Genomic DNA, 26,720 nt, shown 5'->3' with positions numbered 1-26,720 from the left:
GCTAATCTTGTCCCTGATGACTTCCTAGGTTGTACAACCTGTAAATTGTGCTGTGGTTGTACTGCATGCAGAAATGAAACTTTGGCGTGTAATTGCATCCTGCCAGAAACATTCATTTTTGAGTCAAAGTAACCCAGGAGAAAAGGCTGGGCCAGGGCACATCACAGCTTTGTCAAAAAATGAAAGGAAACCCAAGTCATCGCATTGCAGGTGTTCTGGCCACACCTGCAGCCAGCCTTCCATGTCCATGCACTGCAAGCTCGGTGGTAGGAGGACATGGTTTGAAAACCAGACTGGGAGATAGATGTTTTTCGCCAGTACATGAGAGAAAGTAATGAATCCTTACTGTGTTCCCTCACATGAGCAAGTGCAGGGAAAAAGACAAAGCAAAAAATGTGCATTTAAATCACCAGTAAACTGAAGAGTGAGGCTGCAGGAAGGGGTGGGATGGGGACCTTCGCAGGGGCGATGGCAGGAGGGGCTCGCTCTCTCCCTCCAGCAAACTGGGTGCCTACCCTAATTAAGCCTCTTGCAAAAGCTGACGGCTTGGCTTCATGGGAATCTGAATGAATGTGCTCTTCACCTTTAAGCTGCATGGGTCGCCATTCCCGACTCGCAGCAGGGGTCTTGGTTAAAATTGGTGAACGAGGAAGGAGCGAGGTCCCAGCTGCTCCATGGCGCTGGGATTGGGGTGCTGGTTTTGGGCAGACCTGCTGCTACTGGCCTTCAAATATCTCTCCTTCTTCTGGGGCTGTGGTGCTATGTCAGTCGGCGTTTACGAGGTGCTATGACACTCCAACCTGGAAAAGCCTAACCTTACGGATCTGTGCTGTGACCCACCTCAAGCTGCTGGAAATAAAGCCATTCCCCGTTATTGTCTTGGCACGGTTTCACTCCTCGCTGAAAAATGCTTCCCGCATTTCTGAACGCAGCCGTCACCTTCTCATTCACCCCGTCGCCGTATTAAAACCAGACATGGGTCAGATGCGGCAACGGTTAACACAATGCATTCCCTTTCCTGGGCTTAGCGCCTCAGCCATGGCTAGAAGTGCTCGGTTGCCTGCCAGAGCTGAATTAATAAGAGGGAGACTGCGAGACAGGCAGATAGCAGTCAGTTCAGCAGAGGAAGAAACAGACTGTGCCCAAGTTGCTGGGTGCCTGATAATAGAAATTTCCAGCTTCGTGAGGAATGTAGGAACTGACGGGTATTATGCTAAGCCCTGGGAAAACAGCATGAGGGGTACGTAAACACCTTGGCAAAAAGTGCTGAGTGCCCTTGCACTCATTGCTGACTTGGTAATGTGTATCTTGGTTCAAAACGTGAGCCCCGAGATCCCACACGGCTGTGTCCCCCTTGTCAGGGTAAAGCAGTGTGCTGTACCCCATTCGTGGGTGGGAACACATTCAGGGCACAATGCTGGCCTTCCAGGCCCTTTCCTCTGCCCTGCTTTCCCTCCCTGGGTGTCTCCAGATGAACAAGTAGCAAGGCTCCTGCTAACTCTATGTACACCTCAATGATCACTCGGAATGGTAATTAGGTGCACATACATTGCAGAAAATAATCTTTGTTAATTACACAAGGACGTTAGACATGAGCAATGCTATTTTCCACTGAAACTTTCCCATTTATATACAACAGAAGTTTATTTATGACAGGCATATCAGATTCAGGAAGGAAATGTAACCTGTTATGTGTTCATACGGGGACAATCTTCTTGCAGGGAACAGCGATTCCCCCTCAGAGGCATTGCCACACGGCTTTACACAGGGGAGGACCACGGCACCCTCAGAGGCATTGCCACAAGGCTTTACACAGGGGAGGACCATGGCCGAGTGCAGTGGCAATGCCCAGGAAGAGCTCACCTATGGCAGCAAACACGACTGCCCGGCTCCTGGGCGGGGCGGAGCAGACCCTACATTCCCGTTGGAAAGACGTACTGACATTAGTGGTGTCCAGGCTTTGTGAGCACCCACATGAACCATCATTGCTTTTGTGTTAATTTATCACTGCTGTGGGCCAGACATCCCAAACACGTGTGCTTATCCTTGAGCAAGCCATGTTTCTGTGTCTGTTCTTTATGTCTGACAGCAGGAGTGACTGAGTGCAGATGTATCATAACTCACCCATCCTGAAGGAGATTCCTGTGAGTTCTTCCTCCTGAAGGATCCAGATCTGTAGAGAGAGACAGAGTGAAATGGTCCCAGACGCTTTGTTCAGCACAGAGCAACTAATGAACTTGGAGACCCCAGAGAAGAGGAAGCTGAAGTCCACAAGTTTGGGTTGAACCCAAGAAAGAAATATGACTCACGGGAAGTATTTCTCCAGGTATTGGAAGGAAAGAGCTTTTAAAAACAGTTGCTATTATCTCAGTATCTCCTCCATTGCCACCATCTGAGTCCTGAGAATGCTAGGTGAAGGCATCTCTAGTGGACAACTCCAGGGCAGGACAGAGAAGCACTCTGCTCCCCATTACCCAGGAGGAGCAGGAAGGGAGCAAGGGCTGCCCTTGGGACATCTATCATCTCTGCACAGGTTTGTGCCCACCATTGTGCTAACTGGAGCCACCCCCACTTGGTGACCTTCATCCACCTCTGCCCTTCCAACAACTCCTACTCTTCTTTGGGAAAAGTGCCATTAAACGGCAGTGCTGAGATGGGTGAATTACCACAGCTCTGTGCTGGGACAAAAAAGCTTGAAGCAGCTCAGTCCTCTTGCCAGGGTGGCTCATAGGACAGCATTACAGGTTTCCCGGCAGTTGCTTCTGGAGACCAGAAGAGCCGGAGACCAAGAAAATGCTGTTTCTTAACGGGCAACTCATCCCGCAGCATACCGAGAAGAAAGCAATATTTATAGCTTGTGGGAGGCAGCTTCAAGGTCAGCCGGGGTCTGGCTTGCGCTCAGCCTGCCCACAGCTGCTTCCCCTGGTCAAAAAGGCCTGAAAAGCCCAGGGAATCCAGCCAGGGCTGTGCTGCAGAGGTACGACCCAGGCGCTGGAAACCTGCACAGATGGTGTCTTTGGAGAGCGGGCTGGATCTGAATGCAGGCTGAGCGACTGAAGGAAACGTCCCTGCATGGGGTCTGGTGGACTCATTGTACTGCCAGTCACTGTTCTCTCCGACTTCGCTCCTGCTCCCAGGTTGATATATCCAATGTTAATGAGGCGTTTCTACTCCATCATGGAGCCCGCTAAGAACAATGCATTTACTCCTAATGGGTTGTGCTGTTAAATAAATTAATATCATTTTAATTATTGGAGGGGGGAGGTAGGATGATGTATAGGAGGGCTTTAGGGCTTTTTTTTTCTCCCCTCTGGAGCAATACAACAAACAGCAGCAGGCTGGATGCTTTGTGCCGCCTGTGGTCTTGGCTAATCAGCATGGCTGGCTAGAAGTAAGCAGCAGTATGTGCTTGCACAATGTCATGTATTTCTCAGGGTACTCTGGGAATATCAGTGACACGGGAAGTGACAAGAGTATCAATGACACCAGGACAAGGGGAAATTAACTGCGAGCTGGTGAAAACCACATTTTCCACTCGAATGGTGCTGCCTGAGTCAAGTGCTCAAGCTGGAGAGTCTATTGACCTGCAACATTTGTTGTCATAGATGCTAAAAAACAACCATAGCCAAATCCATCATGACTCACATGTTTGGCGACTGCCATTTCACCAGCCTGGGTGGGTATCTTGTCCCCCAACGTGGAGATGAAGAACCATGACATCGATTCATCCCATGTGCCAGAGAAGGCAGTTTTCTTACCGCTCTAAATACTAAAGGATTATGTGTTTTAGAGAGAAATAACAGCAGTAAAGATTACTCTAGGAAGAACTGAGCTGGTTCACTCAGGTTCATGAGTGTTTATTTCACCTGAGCAAATAATAAAGAAAAACTCCAATGTGCGTAAATGCACTATAGTAGGAGTAGGAAACAGCATGGACCTAGAGGCATGTCTGGCCACAGCTATGCAGAGATTTTAAAACACACAGGCACACAGGCTCATGCGTTCCCAGGCCCAAGCTGGAGGTCTCCCTAGCAGAAGAGACTGCCGGGGACGCGCAGGATTATTTCCCTGCAGTTTTGCGTTACAACCTTGCAGGTCTTGAACGCTGGGATTTCGATAATGTTATCTAGGGGGGGAAGGAAAGTGCAAAGTTCAAACAGGCTCGAATATCACAGACGATTTAGACTCTGCTTGCCGAGGCCCTCGCTCTTGCAGGGTGCTCCTCCAGAAGGCAGCAGCAGCCGCCAGTTTTGCACATCTAATTTGGAAGGGTTTGGAGGGAGGGAGAAAGGATCATCTGTGCATCTTTTCATTGTGAAGCCTGCTATTACCTGCCGGCTCAGGATGTTATCGCTGCTCTCAGGAAACATGCTTGGACTGCAGAAGAGGCATGAAATGCATTAATTCTGCCCAGCACCTGGGTATTCAGTGCTAATATTTACTGCGCATAATTGTATCACAGAGGTGGATGCTGGACATTTTGGCGGCTATGCAGGGAACATCTGGAGATACAGCTCTTAAGGGCAGGGAGGAGTTTTGACATTGAAGGGCATGCATTTCAGAACCGATAGGTCAGTGCACAAATCATTTCACCATAGAGATGTAAACTGTCATTAGGTTTAAGGGATGGAGGTGAGTTCATCCACCTCTAACAGGTTCTCAGGGCTCTCTAAAGATTTATTTGATGTTGAAATGGTGCACACTCCCTCACATTGTTAAAGATTTCTTCACAGCTCTCATGACTTATTGTTTTTCCCTTTTTTTTTTTTTTTCTTTTATAGAAGTGTACGTTTTGAACCATGACTCACTGCAAGAGGTGGAGCTTGTGGCAAGCTCTCTAGCCGAAGAGTGACAGAAAACAGCACGAGCCCTGCTGGAGAACGCACATGGTCTCAACATGGAGAGCAAACCACATAAGACAGTGCTGTTATTCTCTCCCATCTCCATTGGCTCAGGCTCTTTGGCCAAAATCCCAGCCACGCGGTAGTCGCCGGGGAGGTCTCTCCCAGCACATCCTCATGCTGCCATTGTCAGGACCCACCTGAGATCTCACCAGGGACGACGATGCTGCACCTCAAAATCCTCAGGCAGATGAGCAGCAAAACTTTATTTATTCCCCCCCACCCCCACCCCATAAATACAACAAAGAAACGCTTCGCCTGCAGCTGTGCATAGCACACTCTCAGTGGACCTGAACTGGGAGATGTCTGGCCAGGCACAGAGAGGAGTCCCAGGTGCCGGTGGGCTTTAATGCCCGGCAAAACCCCAGCGCCAGCCCCCCGCGCAGCCCCTGCCCTGCCTGTCCCCCCTTCCCAGGCAGGTGCCCGACACGATGCTCAGCCTCAAGCTGTGCGCTGTCATTTTTCTCTCTCGCTGTGGGCAGCGTGATAATTTAATAAGCAAACTGATGTTTTGAAGGCTACAAAGTCAGCAGAGGGAAAATAGTAGCGAGGAGGAGAAAGTGTCATGCCAGCAAGCAGCTTTCATTGCGCGATGTGAGGCAGGGAAAGCTTCCAGGGGAAAAATGCCACTCCCAGCTAAAAATAAAGTCAGCCCAGGAAGCCTGAACCCAACAGCTTGTCTGCTGCTAACTGAAGCAGCACTAGCTGAGAGAGAAGATATTGATCAGCTTCTGCAAGGAGGCAACAGAATGCCTTTCTCATTTGAATATATTTCATATTTACTAGTTCGTGGCGGAGTATAAAATGTGAAGGCTTTGCTGTTTTGACAGCAGGATGAGATCTTTTCCTGCAAGTCGACAGGAAAGCGCAAGACGACACCCACCTGAAGGGAAGGATTTCCTACCCGAGTGATGGAGGCTTTTGGGTTCGGAAGCCCAAGTTCTGTTCCACAGGCACCCGCGAGGGCTGGGCGCTCGGTGCTTGACTCTTTCCCTGAAACTGGGGCAGGGTTCCCCTGTGTCACCCTGCCTCAGCGTCAGAGAAAACTAAGATTTGCCTGCTTTGGTGTCTCTGAGGCTACGTGGTGTCCTGTTTACAAAGAGCTTTGAGATCTCTGCTCTGAAGGCATTAAAACCCCCGTTCAGCGCACAGCCATTAGAGTAGCAGTGACAGCATCACCCTCTCTCAGACTTCACAGGGACAGTGACAATCTCACTCTTCATAGATGTCACTCAAGGGGGAACTTAAAAGGAAAAAAGCTGTGAGAGAGGTTTATTATGCAAACAAGCAAAAATAGCTACTGTACACATTGCACTGGAGTGAATACCTGACCAAAATCACTCTGGGGACCTGCCTGTCGCTAACAGCCACTCAAAGTTATGTTCTCAAAGTTTATGGAGCCATTAGCAGTTCCCAAGCGCTTTCTGGCTCTCCACTCCTTTGGGGGCGATCTACCATATGTACACTGCAACGTCCTGCGTACACCTCTAGCCTGTAATGACCCTCACAACGGTGAGGGGTGATCAGGCTCCCACGTACGGCGGAGAAAGAGCCACCGAGGAACAAGGAGCCCCCATCCTATCTGCAGCCAGGACAGATCTTTCCTTTATGTTGAACAGCTTAGGTGCTAAATTCTCATCCCATTTTATCCCAAGCAAGCCACTTGAAGAAAATCACTGTCGTGGCGGAAATTAGCACCACAAAATTTGCCAGACACGATGCATCTGTTTCAGCGCGCTCCCTCTGACAGCCCAGGGTGCTGCGAGCAGGAGGGGCTCCTTTGAGAGAACAGTTTGCAGCGAGCTCACTGCTAAGCCATTTTCAGAAACACAGACATTTCCTAGGGCAAAAGAGGTTCCTGGTACAAAAGGTGTGTGGGGGGAACCTTTTGTCATAGTAATAATCTCAGTCATTTTCGCAACACGCCAGATTCCCCAGCAGCATGGCGAGTACAAGCGCATGAGACTCGACGCCTGCTGGAGTTGTAGCAATGGGGAGAGAAAAGCTTAACACTCATGGCACTGTTCCTCGCATTCAAAGGCTCTCAGAGGAAACTGCCAGGAAAGCAAATATGGTTTTAAGCGGAGATGTCTCCAGAGACTCAGGAATCTTTCTACTGGATGTTCTGAATACGGTTGCGAGTCTCAGAAATCCTGATAAGAAAGTTCCTGCTGAGATGTTCTGTTGAAGTTAAAATGTCTATACGGAGCCACTGGAAATCAGCAAATAAAATGTGCATTAGGGACTCACCATGCGCATTTTCAAGCCTTTGGAGAATTATATTACATGCAAAAGAGGAAGAAGGAATTATGGAGATTTACAGAACTGGTAAACATATTTATTTTGATTATGAATATTACAACCATGTATGTTGTACATGAGTACTAAACCATGCATTAAGCTGTGAGGATTTTGCTGTGTTTTTCTTGGCTGTTTGTAAAAAGTAAGACACTTGCCGCATTGATTTGTGACCCTGTCCCCTTTACTCAGCTGTGACATTTGCTCCTGCTTTCAGCTGTGACTCAGAGATCTCCAAAGGATGAGGACGTTCAGTTCCCAGGACAAAACTTTAGTCCACCTCTAATTTTAATGAACCAGAAACGGAACAAGGAACAGAAAAAGAAGGTGATTGAAAACCAGGGCAGCTTCTCCAGAGGTACTCTGATAGCTGGGGACTAGGAAACCCAGCTAGAGCACAGCAGTAGGCTGCTCCCATGGTGCCCGCAACTCATTTTACGACAGAAACATCTTGTGTTTTGAATGCCCACTACAGATGCGCTTTTAGCACACCAGGCAGACAGTGACACTCTCAAAGCTCTTATCCGCATATGGCTTTATTTACTGTCATCAAAAAGGTAAAAAGAGGAAAGGAAAGGGAGAGATTTTGTTTTTCAAGTACGTGTAAAAACAGATTTACGCTCTGTTCATGCAGGGAGATGCTCCCTGCCACAGCTTGCAGGGCTGTGGGCTGGGTAGACAAACCCCAGTGGGTAGAGGGCAAGGCCAGGCCCTGGGAGAGAGACTAAAACCCAGGTCACAGCCACCAGGCTTCTGTCTGGGGTGGCAGGGGAGGGAAGAGGCAGAAAGGAGGCATTAACATAGTGCAGTCCCATGGTGAGGACACCTCTCCCCTCCTTCCCTTCTCCACCAGTGCCCTGCAAAAGGCTTCCCATGTAGCCGGGGCAGCTTCATCTCCGTACGGCAACCTCGCCATAGCAAAACTCTGGAAAGTTTTGGCAAAGGATGGGAAACGCAGTAACAAACCAAGTGCTAACAAATGCATAGCAGCAGAAATCGCTGAGAGATATTTGCCCTGAGCCAAACCCCACCATTGATGCAACTACGGGCTGCAAAAGGTACGGGGTCAAAAAGAGACCTTGCTTCATCGGTCTGGTATTTGAAGGAGAAAATGGACATTTGCAGGGAAAGGACTGCACATGATGAAACAAAGGTGGGTTAGAAGAAAAATACTATATATATACCTATTTACTATATATATACCTATTTACGTAGGTGAGACAACAGAGGACGTTGCTGCAGTCGCTGAGGCACGGGGAATTCATGTAAACAGGAAGCGGTGAGCAGCTTGGTCATCACAAAGGTATAAAAAAACCCCTTCGGCCTGGCCCTTGTCTATATAATGACACATATATATGGTCTAGATAAGACAGTACAGAGGCAGCAACTTTGTTCTAATCTAACTGCCTGATTAATATGTCTGCAGTTAGCAGGACAGTGGACACAATAAAGGCAGTGAGTGGGAAGGAGATAAGCAAGGACACCGTGATGTGTTTGTTCAGGTGTTAGCATGACAAACATTTTACACCTGCAGACTTCCTTTGTTTTTTAATAAATTCCCTTCCCATTCTCTGAAGGGTCGGGTCTCTGGCTGCCTCTTCCAAGAAGCAGATAAATGGCTTTTCTAGTGCCAGGGTTAGGTAAAAAAAACTGGAGAGGCTTGTTTGTGTGCCTCCCATCGCCAGGGAGGCAGGAATGCAGGCGGCCAGAGAGAGGTCTCACTGTGGCAGAAGTGAGTAATAAAGAAATGGGAATTTCTGGGGCAAACTCCACCTCATTTTACGAGCCAGGCTCTCCTCCCATCTGCACCAGTAAAATCCCCCAGCGCTGTTGAGCTGACGTCTGGGAGAAGCTGTGCTGCCTCCAGTCTCACCGACTGATGGGAGCCCTGGGCAATAAGGATCCCTGAAAATCAGACCGGTGGCTTTTAGGCTTTTTTACGTATCGTTTTCAGGGGATTTCCTAAAATGGCAAAATTATCTTATTAATTCTTCAGCCACAACAATCTTGGAGCAGATTTCTGGCTTATTAAAAATAATGCAGTATGTCAGGTAGTGTCAAGCTAACATAAAACTAACTCTACCTAAAAAAGTAACTTGCTAAAAAAGAAAACCTGATTTTCTAGATCCTTTATGTGCTTCATAGTCACTTACCATAATGATAATGATATAATAAGTGGTGTAAAACTCCAGCTCACTGGGTTTTTTTTTTATTTTCCTTTTGTAGCAATGCAAAAGACTGCAGCTGGTGAGCAAAGACAATTGGGCCATATTAAATATCCTGTATCTCTTTGAGCATCAGCTCTGCCATGCGTCTTCTCTCTCCCCCAACTGTCCACAACATTTTAAGACTTCAAGGTGGACCGGACCGCACGAGCTTCTCCATTCTGGTCTTATGAGGAAAAAAAAGATGAATCCAGGAGAGGAGATGTTTGACCCTCGTTCTCACTGAGGCTGCAGGAGACCCCAAAAAGATGAAGTGTCTGTCAACCAGTGAGTTGGGTTTGCTTTGGATGGCAATGATCCGCCCATTGGAAGGGATCCTGGATGACATATTTATCAGGCTGCTCTCCATCACTATTCCCTTTTCCCTGACAGAGAAACTATGTGAGGCCTAGCAAGTGTGCGGGACAGACTGACGGTCCTCCTGGCCACCACCAGCAGCAGCAGCAGCTTAGTGGCAGGGAAAAAGAAACACTTGATAAGAAATCTTCAGAAAGGATTAGAGGAAGACTAAATTTGCAATCTTAAAAATGCAAGAAGGTTTAGGTTCACAGCATTCCCCTTGTCACTACCATCTTCATCTTTTGAGTAAGTTCAGTGAAATCCTGTCCCTGGTTCTGACAGCAAGATTTCCACTGATTTCGGTGGGGATCTGCAGTGTCACCCTCTGCCTACTCAGACTTTGTGTCTGCTGTGCTTGCAGCCAGCATGACTGAAAACTATGGGCCAGAAAATCAGCAGAGGCAATCCGGTGTAACTCCCATTCCCAGGCCAGGATCTGGCCTTGCCTTTGCTAATTGCCTTTTGTGGCTTTGCAAAGAACCCACTGCTGTCCTGGCAAAACTGACCACCAAAACGAAAGGGTGTGAGGAAGCAGTTTTAGTTCCAACCTCTGAGGCAGCTTTCAGCAAGATGTTAGCGTAAAAACACGTGGCAGCATCTGATCTCCCCTTCCCCTCCCACCCGAGAGGCTGCCTTTGCTCTGCAGCCCACGTGGGACAGTGACCAGGGCAGCTCATTCCTGCTCCCCACAGTGGTGGCCCCATGGGTGCAGCGGTCCTTGCGGGCACCAAGTGCATGCCCACGTGGCTCCGTGGCTCCGTGTTGAATTCCGTACTTAGGATTTTCTGCCATCCATACTGATCTGCTGTTGGTGTGAATTCGGAAAGGAGGGACGTGACCAGCGGATGATACAGGATTGGTTTAGTGAACCCGGCTTGAATGCAGTGAAAGAAAAACAAGGGGAGAAGAGAGTTTTTTCCGTGAGACAGAGATCTTCACAGCAAAATGAGGGACATCTGGCTGAGCCGTGGTTTCATCCGCAAAGATACCAGCAGCACGGCATGGGCTTCCCACCAGCTGGAAAACGCAGCGTGTGTCCCTGGTTCTGGGTGTCCCTCCAACAGCTTGCTCTGCAGCCCTGCAGCTACATCTGCCCTCATATTGTTTTCCATGCTCAGGAGATTAGCTTCCCAGAGATACGGCTGTCCACACCTCATCCGCAGTGCAGTTGTGCCCACGGATCGCTTCAAGATTTGGCCTTTCATACTGGCTCTTATTTAGCTGTAGATTTTGAGTTGTATAATTCCTTCTAAACAAAGCCACCCAGACTGCTGGGGGAGGGAAAAGCAAAATGAGCTTTTGCTCTGGAGATAGAGAGAAAACAGGACAAGATCCCCCATGGAGTCGCAGAAAGGCCCAGGGGCCCTGACCAGAAGAGATCAGAGTCCTGGTGTGTCTGCACAGTGCCCGGTCCATGGTACAAGGCAGTCGGTGTCCCGGAGAGCTTATCCAGTCATCTGCCAGGCATGCTGTATGGTCTGCAGCTTCCCCGGTAACTGGGAGCAGAGTGTTGCACTCCGGGAAAGTGCAGCTCAAACCCAGGGAACTCTTCGAGGCTGGAAAATAAAACAAGGTTTAACCAAAACAGTGCGGGTCTTGCAGGGCATGCCACGCGCTTCCCTCGTGTCCTACCTGCCTGCAACCAAGCCATCGTCTCTCTTCTTCCAAAACCTCACGGAAAAATGCCCACCTGGTTTCACCAGTCTCTTTCTTGATCATTGAGACCAGAATGGAAGAATTTTGGCAGGTCAGGTATTGAGCTTTTTCCAGCGGATTGTCATGACATTGTACTCTGCAGTTCTGGCTCTTTTTTTTTTTTTTTTCCTCACTCTACACGAGAGCGTGTGAGAGAGAGATGTGTTTGCGTGTGCTCAGCAAACAGGTAGCTTTAATTCACCTATCTCCAGTATCGATGACGGCACAGGCTGCAATTGCCAGGCGCACCCGATGGCTGCGGTGGATGTGAACAGCTCACAGCAACGCACCTTCAGTGGACCAGCTGGATATTGCTAAGCCGGATACTGCCTTGGTGCCAGTGCAGAGACACCCACAGGTCCCCTCCATGTGTCCCTGCGCAGGAAAGCCATGGCTGAACGTTAGCCAGGGGGCACAGACTGAGCAGGAGGTGATGAGTGCCTTCATGGGAAATATGGTTCTGCTTTGGGGTCACTGGGATAGGTGGCGGGGAGGCACCACTTGGCTTCTGGCTGCGCTGCAGCTCTCAGCATCTTTTCAGGATCAAGCCCTTCATTACCCGCTCAGGGTGTCTGAGATTATGCAAAGGCTTTTTTCATGAAAAAGCAGAAATATCTGGCCCAGGACCCACCATCTCAAAGCAGACACCACAGAGCCATCCCAACGGACTCAGAGCACCGCATCCTGCCAGAAGACGTAACATGCTTGCTTTACACCTTAGCAGCACACCTCCTCTGAAGTGAGGATGAGGATCAGGTCTCCATAATTGTGTTTTTATACAGTAAGAGGATATTCTTCAAGTGCTGTAATCAAATTCCAACTCAAAAGAACATGCACAAAGGAAATAAGTAATCTTCCCAGTGTTTACATTCATTACACTGAGTAACTCTGCACTGGGCACTTCTCAGAACTAAGTTTTGAAGGGCAAACATGGTTTGGCTGGGTTTGTTCTAGTGGAAGAAAGAAAAACAGTTTGGGCACATTAAGAACAAACCTTAATCCTCAACTGCAATCTAAAATTAGGTTTCAAAGTGCAAAAAGAATGTAAAGATCCAAGCAATTATTTTGCTGCCTCTTATTGTTGATGGCCTCTGTCTTTCCAGACCTGAGGCTGTTCTGGAAGCAAAAACATTAGGAAATATATCTTTTAAAAGTTTATTAAGTTTATTAAGAAGACCTGATTAAACTGAAATTTGCAAGTCTATGGGATAAAAATCAGTCAAATAAGAATAAAAGTTCACTCGGTCTTTTTTTTAGAACAAAAGATGGGCCAACTCAACTGTGAAATTCAGATCTGGGGACAGATTTTGGATACTGCAAATGTCTTGGCTTTTCGATCAAACTTCACTGTAGCTTATTACTGAAGCAGAGCGGTCACAAAGCTTTGACCCGGATCAGCAGGTTAAATTCCTTCTCAAGGGCTACAGACTCCTTGAGGAATCTTGGCAGACCAGGATACCAGGGTTCTGCATCTGGTTCTTCTGATTCTCCGCTAGTTTTGTCAAAAGCCATTTCCCCTTCAGCTTCTGCAGTGGGGCAGGTACCTAGCCCATGGAGGTACTGGTGGCGAGAGCAGACCTGACTTTGATAGTTTCCCTTTAGGCGAGATGAAAGGGAAGGGGACGCTCACCAGGTGATGCTATCATTATCAGGCAGCTGCCAGGATCGTCTGGGCACATTGCACTGGACTTTCAACTCCCAACAGGGAGCACCGGTAGTTTTTCCCATGTATAATTTGTGACGCATACCCCAATGAGTCACTCCTAACAAATAAAGTTCTTCAATGGCAGCAATACCACCCCGTTACTCCCCCGAGCCTAACAGCAAGATAGTGAAGCCGGTTTAATTACCTCTTCCCCCAACTAATGATCATTCATTGGATTTGAGATGACTCATAGCTGGCCTTTGATCATCACCACACACCGCCTTCCTGGTAGGAGGAGAGAGCTGCAGTGGCTATGCAAAGGATTTGGCTGGCTTGCGAGACTCTCACGCCGGCAGCTGCGGTGAGGTTTGCAGGGGCAGGTGACGGGGGGAGCCAGGCTGTCCCCGTGCAGCAGGGGCGATACGCACGGCTGAACGCGGTGGGGCTGTTTTGGTGTAAGCTAAATGCATCTCCCCACCCTCAAATCCTCGGTGGGGTCAGGCGGAGGGTGGGGGGCAGCTGCGGGAGGCGGGAGGAAGAAACGTGGCTGCTTCCAGCCTCTCTTGGTGCGAGCTCACCGCTTCACCTTCGCAAGCCGTAACAACCATGGCAACAAGGCCAGTTCGACTGAAAATGAACTGGGTTCAAGGTCCAACATCAAAGGGGAACAGTTTCTACCAGGCTACTCTCAGAGCACGAGGCTCCACAGCAAATTTGTGGTTAGCCTGCTGAAAGCCCCCAGGAATTGCTCAGCCAGCCTGTTCTCGTCAACAAGGAAATTCCTGTCCCTGGGTTTTGGGGTTTTTTGTTTGGTTTTTTGTTTGTTTGGGTTTTTTTAAACTGCTGTGTCTAATATGGGGGGGGGGGGGGGGCAAACAAAGCAAAGCCCAGGTGCCCCTGGGCCTTCTCCTCCCATAGCCCATCACACCTTGCAAAAAAGCAGCAGTGGAGCTTAAGATCACACTGTTGCTGGGATTTGGGTAGTGTGACAAATGTTCACACCCCCCCTTCATAATTTTTAATAACTCCACGCGCCTGGACTCTGTTTTTTCATGTAATTCATCAATCAGGTATGTGAGAAAAAGTTAAATAAAGTCAGTATTGCCCCCCACTTGCACTGACCCCCAACATCTCTATCCCAAGCAAACTCCGCGAAGGTCAGGGAGGAAACGCAAGCCTGAACAGGAGGGAGAACTAGATAACTAGGGAGGGAGGAAGACCTCATTTGCTACAGAATAAGTCCTTACCTCCATCTGTGTTCCTCTGTGATTTAATGAAGGATGCTGTTTCTCACCGCGTTATGAAGCTGGCTATTCACTAGTCCTGAGCAGTCCTCACCCAGGTGTTACCACAGAGAAGTTCAGGGTTGCATCCTGATGTATTTCCTGCACTGAGAGGAGCACAGCTCAAGATTGCCCTGCAGCCTTGCTGCAGAGGGGAATTTGGGACATGACTCAGGGATTCTGCATCAGCCGGTCCTCTCCCCGGCTCTGCCCAAGCAGCATCTTCAGTTTCAGGAGCCTTTGAGCAGATGTCCAATGAATCCAGGATTGAAATGGTGCAGCAAGGAAGATGGGAGATGCCTAGCATGCATTCAGTATCTCCCACAGCTGCTCAGGGCAGGGAAGAGGAACACGCGCTGCAGTTCAGATGCACAGCACCCAGGCTCCCCTATAGCACAGGGGTCCCACTCAAAAAATATGCTGGGAGAAGAGTAGGACTCATTCGTGATCGGGAGACACGGAGACGAAAGATAACTGATAGCGTCTGTAGCTGTGCATCATGTTTCCACACAGGACATTACTGTATTTTGTACTCTGAGCCTCTCTCCCCCATTTTTTCTAAACGGCAGCATCACCGTTAATTGCAAAGCGCTGTGTGGGAGTTCCAATTAAGCAGCTTTCACTGAATGGTACTAGGATATATTTTAAACCCTTTATGGGGCTATGTATATTTTCAACTCTTGGAAGAAACTTTGTTTCCAGGGAAGTACATTGCTGGTAAGAAGAGCTCTGTAAAAAAAGATGAAACCAGCTTTTTCAAGGCGGGACTAATTTGATGCAGCGAGCATCAAATGCAGTGGGCAGGAAGCATGTAGCGTCACAGCATACTTGCATTAGTGCCAGCCTCCCCACTAGTGTAAATTGCAGCACCATAGAGCAATATTTGCTCTCTGAAAGCAGAAATATATCTATATGCTAAGGCAGAGCCATGACTTTTAGGGAACCGTTCGTTTGCTATTGAATCCAGCTGCCGCTGCAAAACTTCAGAAAGGAATTTGGCTTAAGTTTTAGACTCTCTAGTGGAAAGAAAAATTGTTTCTTTTTAAAAGTTGAACTAACACCCACCTGTCTCCCTGAATTTGGAAGAGGCTGCTGAGGAAGCAATGAGACAAATGTTGCAAGGTGCCACAACTGCACTGCAAGTATGACAATACTTTGTTTTCCTCTGAAAGCCCTGACTCCCCAAATCTTTACACGAGAAGCTCAGCTGTCTACCAAGAGAATTATGTTTCTTCCTCTCAGTTTCAGAGAAAGCTTTAAAAATGCTGGCACAAAAAGCTCAAGAGCTAGAAGGCAAATGAAAATGTTTTGAAGGCATGTAGTATGCAGGCTCCTGAGTGTTAATCCTCGAGGTTGAGTTTGATCCTGCGGCTTTCAACTCTCTTATGTATGGAAGTGCTGATCGCTCCAGCAGAACTGGGCTCCTCACACTGCCCAGCCCGGAACTGCCTCCCCATCCCTGCAGTGAGAAGAGCCTGGTTGTCCCCCTGCCGGGACCTCCTGCCTCCCCACAGCAGCTTTGCCAGTGCACGTTGGCATGGGCTGCACATGAAAAAAAAAAAAAAAAAGCAAATGATTTTCACCTGTGGCACGTGAAATTGAAAGTGCAGGGAAACAGCATAAGCGGACACTGAGACAGGGATGAGAAAGAGGACAAGCCACACTTTATATTATTAACACATCTGGTTAATTCAGCGGATCTGCTAGGGTGGTTTTTTTCCCCCTAATGGGAAATAAGCTGCCACAGGATTTTTAATTTTGTGCATCAGAGCCCCGGTTTCCATCCAGAAGAGGGGACCTTGATAACAGGGTCTTGCTACACATTTAAGACAACAACGCACAAGGGCTGGTGTTAGCAGTATTTCTTCTGGGTACCATACAAGGCATCCAGATGAGACAAGGGAAACAGAGGCTTCACACCTTTCACTGGAGAGCTGTTATCACCACTGCACTACCACTGTGCCTTGTGGGTTTATTGGTCCCCCCTCGCCCTAGACTCAGGGCTGCTGCACAAGTTCACTGGGATGGGGTAGTGGAAAGTGATAAACAAACATTCAATAAATAGGGAGGGGACCAACAGGTAAATCCATCACAGCTGCTGGTGGCACTTGAGATTGGATCTAGTCTACTGGATCCAGTGATGCTTTGGGATAGTGGTGGTCCCCCCTCTGCAGAGTGAACTGAGGAAAAAACCCACAACCTCAGAGAAGGGCATGAAAACCTCCTGGAGGCTTTGGAAAGTGGGTATTTGCACTGGATGAACTACAAAGACCTTTGAGCATCATGAAAAGTTGGGATGGATGAAGGTTTAGAGCAACAGGAATAGATTGGGAAGAGAGAAAATAGGAAGTGGGCACATAAAAAAAAAGAGAGGGAGAAGCATGCCACTAACACAAAAATGTAACTGAATCTGGAAAGCATCATCAGCGTACAACCACAAAGACAACCTCAATCATTCTCATTTACTTTAACATTTTGTTTATTGCTCCATCACGGTTGCTGTCCTGTTCCAAAACTTAACAGTTCCCATAAAAAACATGCTTAGGCAGACTGCCAGTGTCAAAGCATTTTTTTTTTTTTATTAGAAAATTTGTTTTGGGGTCTAGACTGCCTGGAGACAAGAATTTCAGAAAACTCTTCTTCCTCCTTCATCTTTCCCTAACCTCAACTATGCCCATCTGATGGGCTCTGCATCATGGCACCTGCCAGATAGACGGTAATACAGGCTGGTTTTGATCTTTTACCTTTCTGCTCCACCAACCCTCCTGTGTTCACCCTTTCGTCCTGGGAGAGAAAAAAAAAAGAAAGAGAAAACAAACGTGAAGATCCCTGCAAGCTGAAGTGTTATCTCAGGAATCACAGAAAGACCAACATTGACTTTCCCTGGCTGCTGCCTCCAGCCCAGGCTGTACCTGTCGAAGCCTAGAGCTTAGGCACGCAGCAGCAGCACAGCACGGCTAACTCTCCAGCAGCCAGACAGGCCCTGCTGTGTTCCCCCTTCCCCCAAGCCCTCCTTGCCTAAGAAATAAAGCCTAGTAATTTTCTGCTCTGCCCGAGCAAAGCTCAGCCTCAGAATTCACACCATGAAATTATAAAGTGTAGGAAACCCAACTTTGTTCCCCCAGAGCCTATTCTGCCCCGTCTCTCTGCTGTTCCCAAAAGGGCAAGTTCAAAAAAAAAAACCTAGAAAAAATGGTGCAGTGAGCTCAGCTGTGTTTCTTTGGTCTAGGCGCTACCCCAAAGTACCCAGGCAGTCCTGACTCCCCGGGTCAGCCTGCCTGAGCCAGGGCATCCAGAGCACCCCCACCGCAATGGGGGTACTGGCACTCAAGAGGGGAAACTGCTGGTGGAGGACCAGGAAATTTGGTGGCACAGACCAGGCTCTCTCATCCATTGCTTCAGCCCAGTCCCCGACAGGGGCTTTTCCTTCCCCCAGGACAAGCCGGCTTTGTAGGTGACAGAGAGCGGAGAGGGGATGCCCTCGCTCTCCTCAGGGGTCTCTGGGCATGTGGAGTGCTGAGATTAACCTGAATGACCCTGTGTTCTCAGGAGACGTGAGTCAGAGTGAGTCAGCTCCCATGCGACCGCCCTTTCCGCTCTCAGCTGCACAAGAAACACTGTATTATTGATGGCAAGCTTAATGAGGTGGTGGAAACGGCGATGGAGAACAATTGTACTCCACAGTGGTGTGCACACAGGCTTTGGTACCCAGAACCATCCCACGTCGTCTTCCCCACTGCCAGCAGACATGACATGCGTTCCACTAGCCAAGGGAGATTTCTGACCAGGGTTGCTCCTCCTGAGAGCTGCCTTTCCAAAGAGGGATGTCTCTTCCCCATACAAGATGACTAGTTTTCCTCTTCTAACTGAGACCCTCCAGGACAGGATCCCTACGGAGACCCACCACCAACCAGCTTGCATCACGCCCCCCGCCCCCCGCATCTGCAACCAGCTTGGGGAAAAAAAAACAGCCAAAGGGAAAAAAAAAACCACCCAGGCCAGGCTTCAAAAAAGCGCACCGTCAGATATCGACTCTGCTGGAGTTCATGGGAAGTGATGAAGCCGCAGGAAAGGATCGGGCCACGGAGGAGCACAGCAGGCTTGATCCCGGATCCACACGCACCACAGATGGTTGTTTGCCAGAGGGAAGGAGCCTGGCCCGTGTTTTTTAAGGTTGTATTTCTGCCTGGTTTAACACACATTAGTCTGTTCGAGTTGATTGCAATCGAGTCACCCCATTTTAGCCTCTTTCAATTGGAAAAAAATGGCAGCTAAGTCAGCGTCTGCGAGGCTGCAGAGTAAATCTGTGTGAAAAGATAGAGAAACCGTTGTTAACAACCCTGCTTGTGTTTTCCAGCCGGGCAAGCAGATTTTCCTTGTGGCGGCTGCCGTTGTGTACTGCAGACTCTTTTTCCTTCGGAAAGGTGGTAGATTAAATTGGAGTTAGACGTACGGTACCTGCCAAGTTCAACATGCCTCGGAGACAAACACGGCTCTGTCCGCGAGAGGCCCCACATCGCCGAGGCTACGCAAAGGCCAGCTCAGCTATGGAAAACAGCGAGGAGAGGACTTGGCTGTGTGAAAATGCAACCGCTTCTTGTAATGTAGACATAAACTTTTCAAGGAAGGGTTGCTGGAAGGGCAGAGACAAATGTGAAATACAGGCCCAACTGTTGGGGTTGGTTGGGTTTTGGTTTTTTTTTTTTTCGTTATTATTATTTTTGCAAGAGTTCATTCCCAGTTCCCCCGTGCTGCACACAGGCGTTGCTCTGTGCGCTGGCTGCCCCCGCGCCAGGACCACTCAGCCCCGGGACCAGCAGGTTTCAGCCCTTTCCAGCACTCACGCCACACGTCCTAGGCTTGGAGCCCGTCTCAGTGTGTCCCTGTCCCCACCGAGCTGCGTCCCCAGCAAGAGGGGATGGAGAACAAATGGGACCCACATGCTCTCCAGGGTCTCTGAACCCGTCTCTCCTGCGTGCCGCCGGAGAGAAATCAAAGCGTCCCAGGAAACTCCCCAGTGAGGGAGTTTGGGGAGGGGTCCTTCAGAGGCCAGTTTCAGCAGCATGGATTCCTCCCTTGACCTTTAAGGGGAAGAGGCAGAGCACCCCAACCTCTCCCAGTTGCCTGGTCAGGCATCCTGGTGGAGAGCATCAGTGGATGCAGAACCTGCAGCACTGCATGGGAAGGAGCAGCTCGCTCCCTCTTCCCATTCCTGTTCCTCTTTCTCAGGTGGCAATGGCCACCGCTTGCCCTCTTCATCTTTAAAGCTTGCGGTAGCCCACGCTGGAGTGACGAGCTCCTATACTAAATGTGAGGCTAGGATCTGTCATTAAAGTAACATAACCAGTAACCTGGTCATTCATAAATCCATTCTGCCATCCTCATTATCTATCCCAATTAGCTAGCAGACGCCACCAGGAAGGTGTCTGCAAGCAAAAGAGATCCAAACCTCTGCAGGCAGGAGCCCTTTTAAAAGAGGCCCTACACAGGCACACTACGTGGGGATCCCCGAAATGTGATGCCAGAATAAAGAGCAGAAATCAAGGGAGATGACCTACATGTCTTTTTGTGAGTCCTTCACATTTTAGGCATGCAGAAACAGCAGCGCAAGGGCCTGATTAACCAAAATTAATCTAAAAGCTCCTTGTGTGGCAATAAAAGATGAAGCTGAAAGGAGGGCTTTTCCAGACCAGTGCGTGAACCAGCCCCACAGCATGGAGAGAGGGATGTGGCAAAAAGGGATGTGCTGCCAACGCTAAATCTTTGTTCCTAAAATTTTAGGAAGACAGCGGAAGCTTCACCCCCTTCTTCTCCCTCCCCTAGCACTCACTCCCAGGATGTTAACAAGCTCAGCCCTAAACCCTTCAATGTCTTCTGCCTGAGCAGATCAGCGCTCCTGGGCAAAACCCACTGGATCTCAGTGTCCCTCCTGGGGCTGGGCAGGGGACAGCTGTTGGCCAGAGGGATAGAGGTGCTTGGAAGGGAAAGGAAGGGGAAGTAGGTATAGAAATGTTTGGGCACAGTGCAGCTGAGGCTGTGCCTATTCAGACAGCATAAGAGTACCAGATATAGGGACTTAATGAAATGCAAAAGCAATGGCATTGAACTGCTTGTCAAGGCCTTCCGACAAAACGCTCTGTCCTTGGAAAAGTCTGACTCAAAGAAACGGAGACTTCCCATAGAAATGCAGCCATATCTACAAAAGTTTCCTTAGGTCCCTATCTGGACCTGGTCTTGCCTGACTTGTCTTGCTTGTTCTCCTTCTCTGCGTGGTTTTCCCTGGAAAAGGCCCAGAGCAGCTCCACAGTTTAAACGCTGTTCTGCCCAGCTCCAAGCAGGACCATGGTGGACCTGTGTCTCGCCTGCCAGCTGAGTGCCCCAGCTGCTGGGTGGGTTTTTTCTCCATTACATGCCTCCTTCTCTTTCTTTCCCTGCCATCCAGCACCCAAGCAGCCCATCTGATTTTCCTTATTTTCTCTGCCCGTACGACTCACTCTCAGACTATCAGTAGATCCAGTTGAATTATTCACTGCAATCATTATCATTAATCCAGCCTATTTGCTGAGCCAGCCCTGATGGGTGAATATATTTGTCATTCCTAAGTATTCGCCAAAATAGCCTGGGTGAGCCATTTAGCCTGGGGCCATTCGTAGTAGCTATTTGTGTTCCTTTCCATTAAAACTCATCTTTTCCATAATGGCCAGCAGAAGCCCCGCACAGGGCTGAAACCCTGCTTGGGTGCTGTTTCAAGCACCTTGGTGTAGGGCACATTCTTCTGACCCATTTCTGCAGCCAATCTGGGCTGCCAGGACGGCACAACACAGCCTGGCAGAGTGCAGCACTGGCTCCCGGAGGCAGAGCTGTCACTCCCCGAATTAATGCTTTTCCCCTCTATAACGATTACCTTTTTTTTTTTTTTTAATTCTCTCCGGTCATAGCTTTTCCTGGCCACAGACACCAGAGTTACGTGGATTTTCTGTTTGCTTCTTCAAAAGTGCACGTGCATATGGGTGGAGAAAATGTACTAAATGCCAAAGATTATATTTCTCCAAGTGTTGTAGTAGGTTCTATGGTTACGGTCACAGAGAGCAAAGGAAATACGAATGCTGAGGTGGCTGCAGGAGCTGGAACCGAGCCTCTGTGCATAAGACTGGTGTGGATTTAACATGAGCGGCTATGGGCTAGGTGATCTGTTTTGAAAATACAACCCGTGCACAGTGTTGAAGCCTAATCTCTTGGGGGAGTCTTTTCTGGTGACGGCTGCCTAAAAACTACACGTTGTGTTGCCTGCTTATTTCCATTTCCTAAACCCTGGTAAGGATGTGCAACAGAACCTTTTATAGTCACCATGTAGCTCATCATTATTTGCAAACAATGCAATATGTGTTTAATATAACTTAAGCTATTAACTATGCGTGTGTATTGTAATTTGAAGGGTTCACCCCCTGTTAAATAGGGGGTAATGCAGCAAAAAGAAATCCCTATTAGTGACATTTGTTGTAAATCCCGACAAGTTAAAAAAGGCCCTCAGCTAGTCAGTCAGCTTTTGACAAAAAAAAATATTTAAATTTAAACCAGAAAGTGGCAAAGCTGAGCCCAGCCTGGTCCCTGCAAACATAAATAAAATTCAGCTTTTGAGATGGGGGGTGTTCGAAAGGAGCCCTGGATTCGCCAGACAGCGCTAACTTCATTCCTTCAGCTTCCATGACGTAAGGTTCCCAGTGTGTGGTGGCTGTTACATGTAACATGACAGAAGAAACAAACTGCTTGAAACCTCTTCCAAATTTAAGCCCAGGGAAGTCAAATCTGATTACACCAGACATGCATTTGGGCTGTAAACTGCTAAAAAGCAGATAATCAGTTATTTTCTTTGCTCGTAAGACAGAGGCTCCAGCCTTGGACCTGGTCACAGCACACAGTGAGAGTGAGGACTGCATTCCAGAGGGATGCAGGAGGTTAGCACTAAAGCCATACCTTCCCTGCACGCATGGAGGTCTCCTCCCAGTAGGGAGAGACTCTTCCTCCCAGTAAAGAGACTCTTTTCCCGTTCTCTGTTTGCCACGGCCATCCCTGGATCAGAAAAGTATCATCCCGGATCGTCGCTGGATCACAAGTTCCCTGTTTCCGACCAACTGCTTCAACCATCCTCTGATGAAAGAAGGGTGATCTGCCTCACGTGTAGCATCGGTGGCAGGATGCACAGTTGTGGGTTCTCCGGAGCTGCTGACCCACTCGCAGTTCACACTAATTTACTTCCTGTCCATACCTTGATAGTACAATACCTTCGCCTGGCCGGAGAGGACTCCGCTTTCACCATGCCTCCGTCAAGGCCATAAAGTAAATAATAAAAAAATAGTGTGTCAAGACATCAGATTTCAGAGCTTCTGCCTGTAAATTTTTTAGCCTTTGATAATGACTTTTTGCAAAGAGGTGACAAAATGCAATTGCTCCCTCCATTTTAAGTGAGAGTGGTGTGCGATAAGCACCCCTGAGAAGAAGAAATATATTGTTCCACGGCTTGATATATTCATAGTTTTAGACCTACACGTTGCATTAAATGAGTTGCCATCAATCAGCTAGGAAATGCTTTGGGTCTGTGAAGCGTGCTGTGTTTTAGAGAACCAAAGGATGTACTGCAGAGCCCTTCATCATGAGGACGGGGACACTGCTCTGGGAAACGGTTGTTTCCAAAGATAAAGGTTCATGGATAAAAACTCAACCCGAGAAATAACAGTAAAATTGTACTGACGCTCTGAAATGGCCCTGGACCAGCTCCCAGAAACACACCATTAACAAAGGCATTGCAGGAAGTCTCTACTTGCTGCGCTGCGTGGTGGCTCCCCGCTTCCCTCCCTCTCTTCCCCCACGTAGGCAGGAACCCCGTTGACAGAAGCGGTAATTCTGCCCAGGTAGAAAAATAAATTTATGTCACGTAGACACTTTCATAACCAAAAGGAGAACTTTACCACAAGACCTGTTTTTTGGGATAAATGGGCCAGTCTTGAAATTTGTAGTTGTTAAACTTCTGTGGTTAGGGCTTATATTTGCCTTATATTTGCATAAAACTATACCAGCTTTGTGCACCTGACCTCCACAGATATTTACTTGCAACTTCGATGTTAATGCAAGCTGGGAGTGGATCTCTGAGGGGAATTAAATCCTTTCTTGCCTCAATCCTGCAGCAGAGACTACTCCAGGAGCAAGGTGAGCTCATGGGGGCGGTGGGAGGTACAGCATCTTTCCCTAACCTTCCTTGCAATCAGATCCCAAGGATCCATCTTGGAACTCCCTGCAAGTTCAAAATTTATCTTTGCAAGGCAATGATGACAAAATAAACCAAGCATTAAAGGCAAAGCCCCTTCACCGTCGTAGAAAAGCTGCCTTTATACATGCTCTTCTTCCAGAGCAGAAGTGTTCGGAGAGGAATCACTGTAGAACAGTGTTGGTCTGCATGGACCAGACCTCGACAGGCTTTCACAGGGCAAGATTAGTGTTATGCTCCTGCCAACACCCTGGTTGAGGTATGCTGAGCAGGTATTGCTAGAAGAAAAGAAAAAAAAGAATATGACATCACCTTCTCTAGGCCTGGCTTTGCAAATCTGAATCAAAGAAAGCTTGTAGAGCCTGATAGACTGAAACCAGAAACACAAAGCAAAGTACTCAGCTTTGAATGGACACAGGGCAAGCAGAGAAGACTGGCAATGACACAAATTTCCTACACTCCACTACTACTGTACATCAACTCCCACGTAAAAGATACAATTCTGGAATAAGAGATCCCAGAAATACATGGGAATCATGCAACCCCAGGGTCCCTGCACCAGTTCTGCTTCTGACTGCTGAAGTGTGATGAATCCCATCACCACCCACCCCATGGCCATGGGTGCTCCCAGCTGCACACAGTGGGGCTGGGGCTGGGGATGAGGAGGGCCACGGGAAGGGGCCATCAGCTGCCAGGAGGAACAGATGGCCTCAGCCTTCCCACGGCAGCTGCAGTTGCGTCTGTTCAGAAATTGCTGCAAAGTGCCAATTTTCATTACGCGAAGCACTGAATACTTGTCTGGTGGTAACCACATTTCATCACAGCCTACACGAACTGGATCTTGAATGGCAACCTGGCGATTAAATGAAACTCTATTAGTCTGGGTCTATTTTTGAATCAGGTTTTAACCACTCTCTCATTTTCACACCTGAGCAATTTTCATGCAGACCCTCTCCCCGCTCGCCGCCGCCAACACATTGGAAGCTGACCCCAGAAACAGAGGGAAAAGTTACAGGATTTAAAGAAGACGGAGGATGTGTGGAGTTGTACCCGCCCCTGGGTCTCTGCAGCAATCCTGCCGGGGGACCGGAGCACGGCTTTGTTTAAGGGTCAGACGACTGCACTGTCAGAGATCGCCATGCTTTCAGCTGAGATACGGTATCAGTGCACGCTGGTCACCTTGGATGAAGAATTGCTTGAAAGGAGTTATTCTCACAGGAGCAAAACTCACCTTGCTGCCCGCTCCCGGGCAGTGATCTGCAACCAACCGCAGGAACAGGAGGGGCGGGTGAAGGAAGGGAATTGAATGCTTAAACACTTGGCTGCATATTATGAAGTGTTTTACATGTAAAATAGGTTAAAGAACATCATGAGGAGGAGAGAGAATATGGAACAACAGGTTCATGATTACTGGGATTGGCCTAATATGCATTCATGGTAAGGTCAGAGCACACAGGAAAGCCTCATCTTAAGGAAAAAGAAATAAAAAATAAAAGCTCAGGTCAGATTCTTGTGTATCCAAGAGTTTTAAGTCTTGTAAAGAATTATGATTAACCTGAATGACAGCATTCGGAGCACCAGGAGGAGAGCTCAGTGAAGCAAATCATGCTGAACTAAAATTAGCGGAGTCTAAAATTCAGCCGTCTGCTTGGCATCCACACACGATGTTTCCCTGGCCCCAGACCCATCACATCACTCAGCTTTCCCAGTGCCGTCTGCTCCTTGCTTTCAAAAGCACTGCTGAGTGAATTGCTGCTGTTCACATGCCGCCTGCACCTGCCTGGAGGCAGCAAGCCCAATTGCTAGACACGGGTTGGGTTTTTGGGTTTTTTCCCCCAATAATTCCTCCAATGTTTATTTGTTGAGAGTTTTCCAGGCAGCTGGAATTCAAGATGTGAAGTGCAGACTGTCTGTCAGTGAAAGGATGGAAAAAGACCAGAGATAATAAGAAGAGATCATAGGTCTAGAAATACTCTGGAATCCCACATGGCTCAAAATGGACATGAATCATGTCCTAAGGAAAGCAAGGAAGGGTTTACCACAGGCCACAAGCTATAGGGCAGTAAGAGATGAGTTAAGGTCTGCTTCTAGGGGACTTCGCACACAGAATTAGTGTGGAAATAAAGTTTTGTCGCTCTGCCCTAAATCCTGTGTGTTCACTGCGCCTGTGCAGAGTGTGGCTGGACCCCCTCACCTCAAGCGTCTTTTCAGCTTCAGGCTCACTGTTCCCATTTGCTGCCTACAATCCCATTGGCACACAGGCCAAGCTCTCAACCATCCTTAAGCCCTTGCCCAGGCTCACGCTCTTGCTCACAGGGTCTGGGGGGGACTGGTGTGACTGAGCACCGTCAGTAATCCCAAAAACAACTCCAGTTGGAAACTTTGAGCCCAAACTGTGGCTTAGCGAAGAGCCAGCAGCATGGATGGAAAGTACTCAAGCAAAGGGATCCAGTGTTTGTCACCTCACAGAGACCAAGAGTGACTCGTGAGGAATAACTTCTCTTAGGGAGCATGAAAAGGATCACACAGGGCATTAGGACAGAGTAGCAGTTGAACTTCCCATGCAGAATTCATTTCCATCTGCAGAAAACCGCTCAGAAATACCATGAAATGCTGAGTGTGGGTGGGTTTTGCCTGAAGAAGCAATAAGGTGGAAAACTTGGCAGATGATGCACAGTGCACTGGTAACATCTAGAGAGTAAGAAAACTTCATAACAGCTTGCCAAAAGGGCAGACAGGCATCACAGTAGCAGTCAAAATGCCAGGCCAGCGAGTACATGTTGGAACAACACATACAAAAGGCAAACCAGAAAACGGCATCACTTCAGGAAGACAGGGTGGCCAGCAATAAATGAAGGATGAGGCAGAGGGAACCCAAAGAGGGCAGAGAAAGAGAAGGAGAAACCAAGATTTACCCACATTACAACAGAAGAGATAACAACATGCTAGAGCAAAAATGAGCAAAGGACATAAATGAGTGGTATTTAAAAGCTACACTGAATTTCTCCTCATATCTCATATTGTCTGCCTCCTGAGCTCCTCCGGAGCAGCTTCCCTCTCCAGCACCAGCCC

The sequence above is a fragment of the Chroicocephalus ridibundus genome, chromosome 2, assembly GCF_963924245.1.
Source record: "Chroicocephalus ridibundus chromosome 2, bChrRid1.1, whole genome shotgun sequence".
In the NCBI taxonomy this organism is placed as follows: domain Eukaryota; kingdom Metazoa; phylum Chordata; class Aves; order Charadriiformes; family Laridae; genus Chroicocephalus; species Chroicocephalus ridibundus.
Note: the sequence above shows the minus strand (reverse complement) of the source record.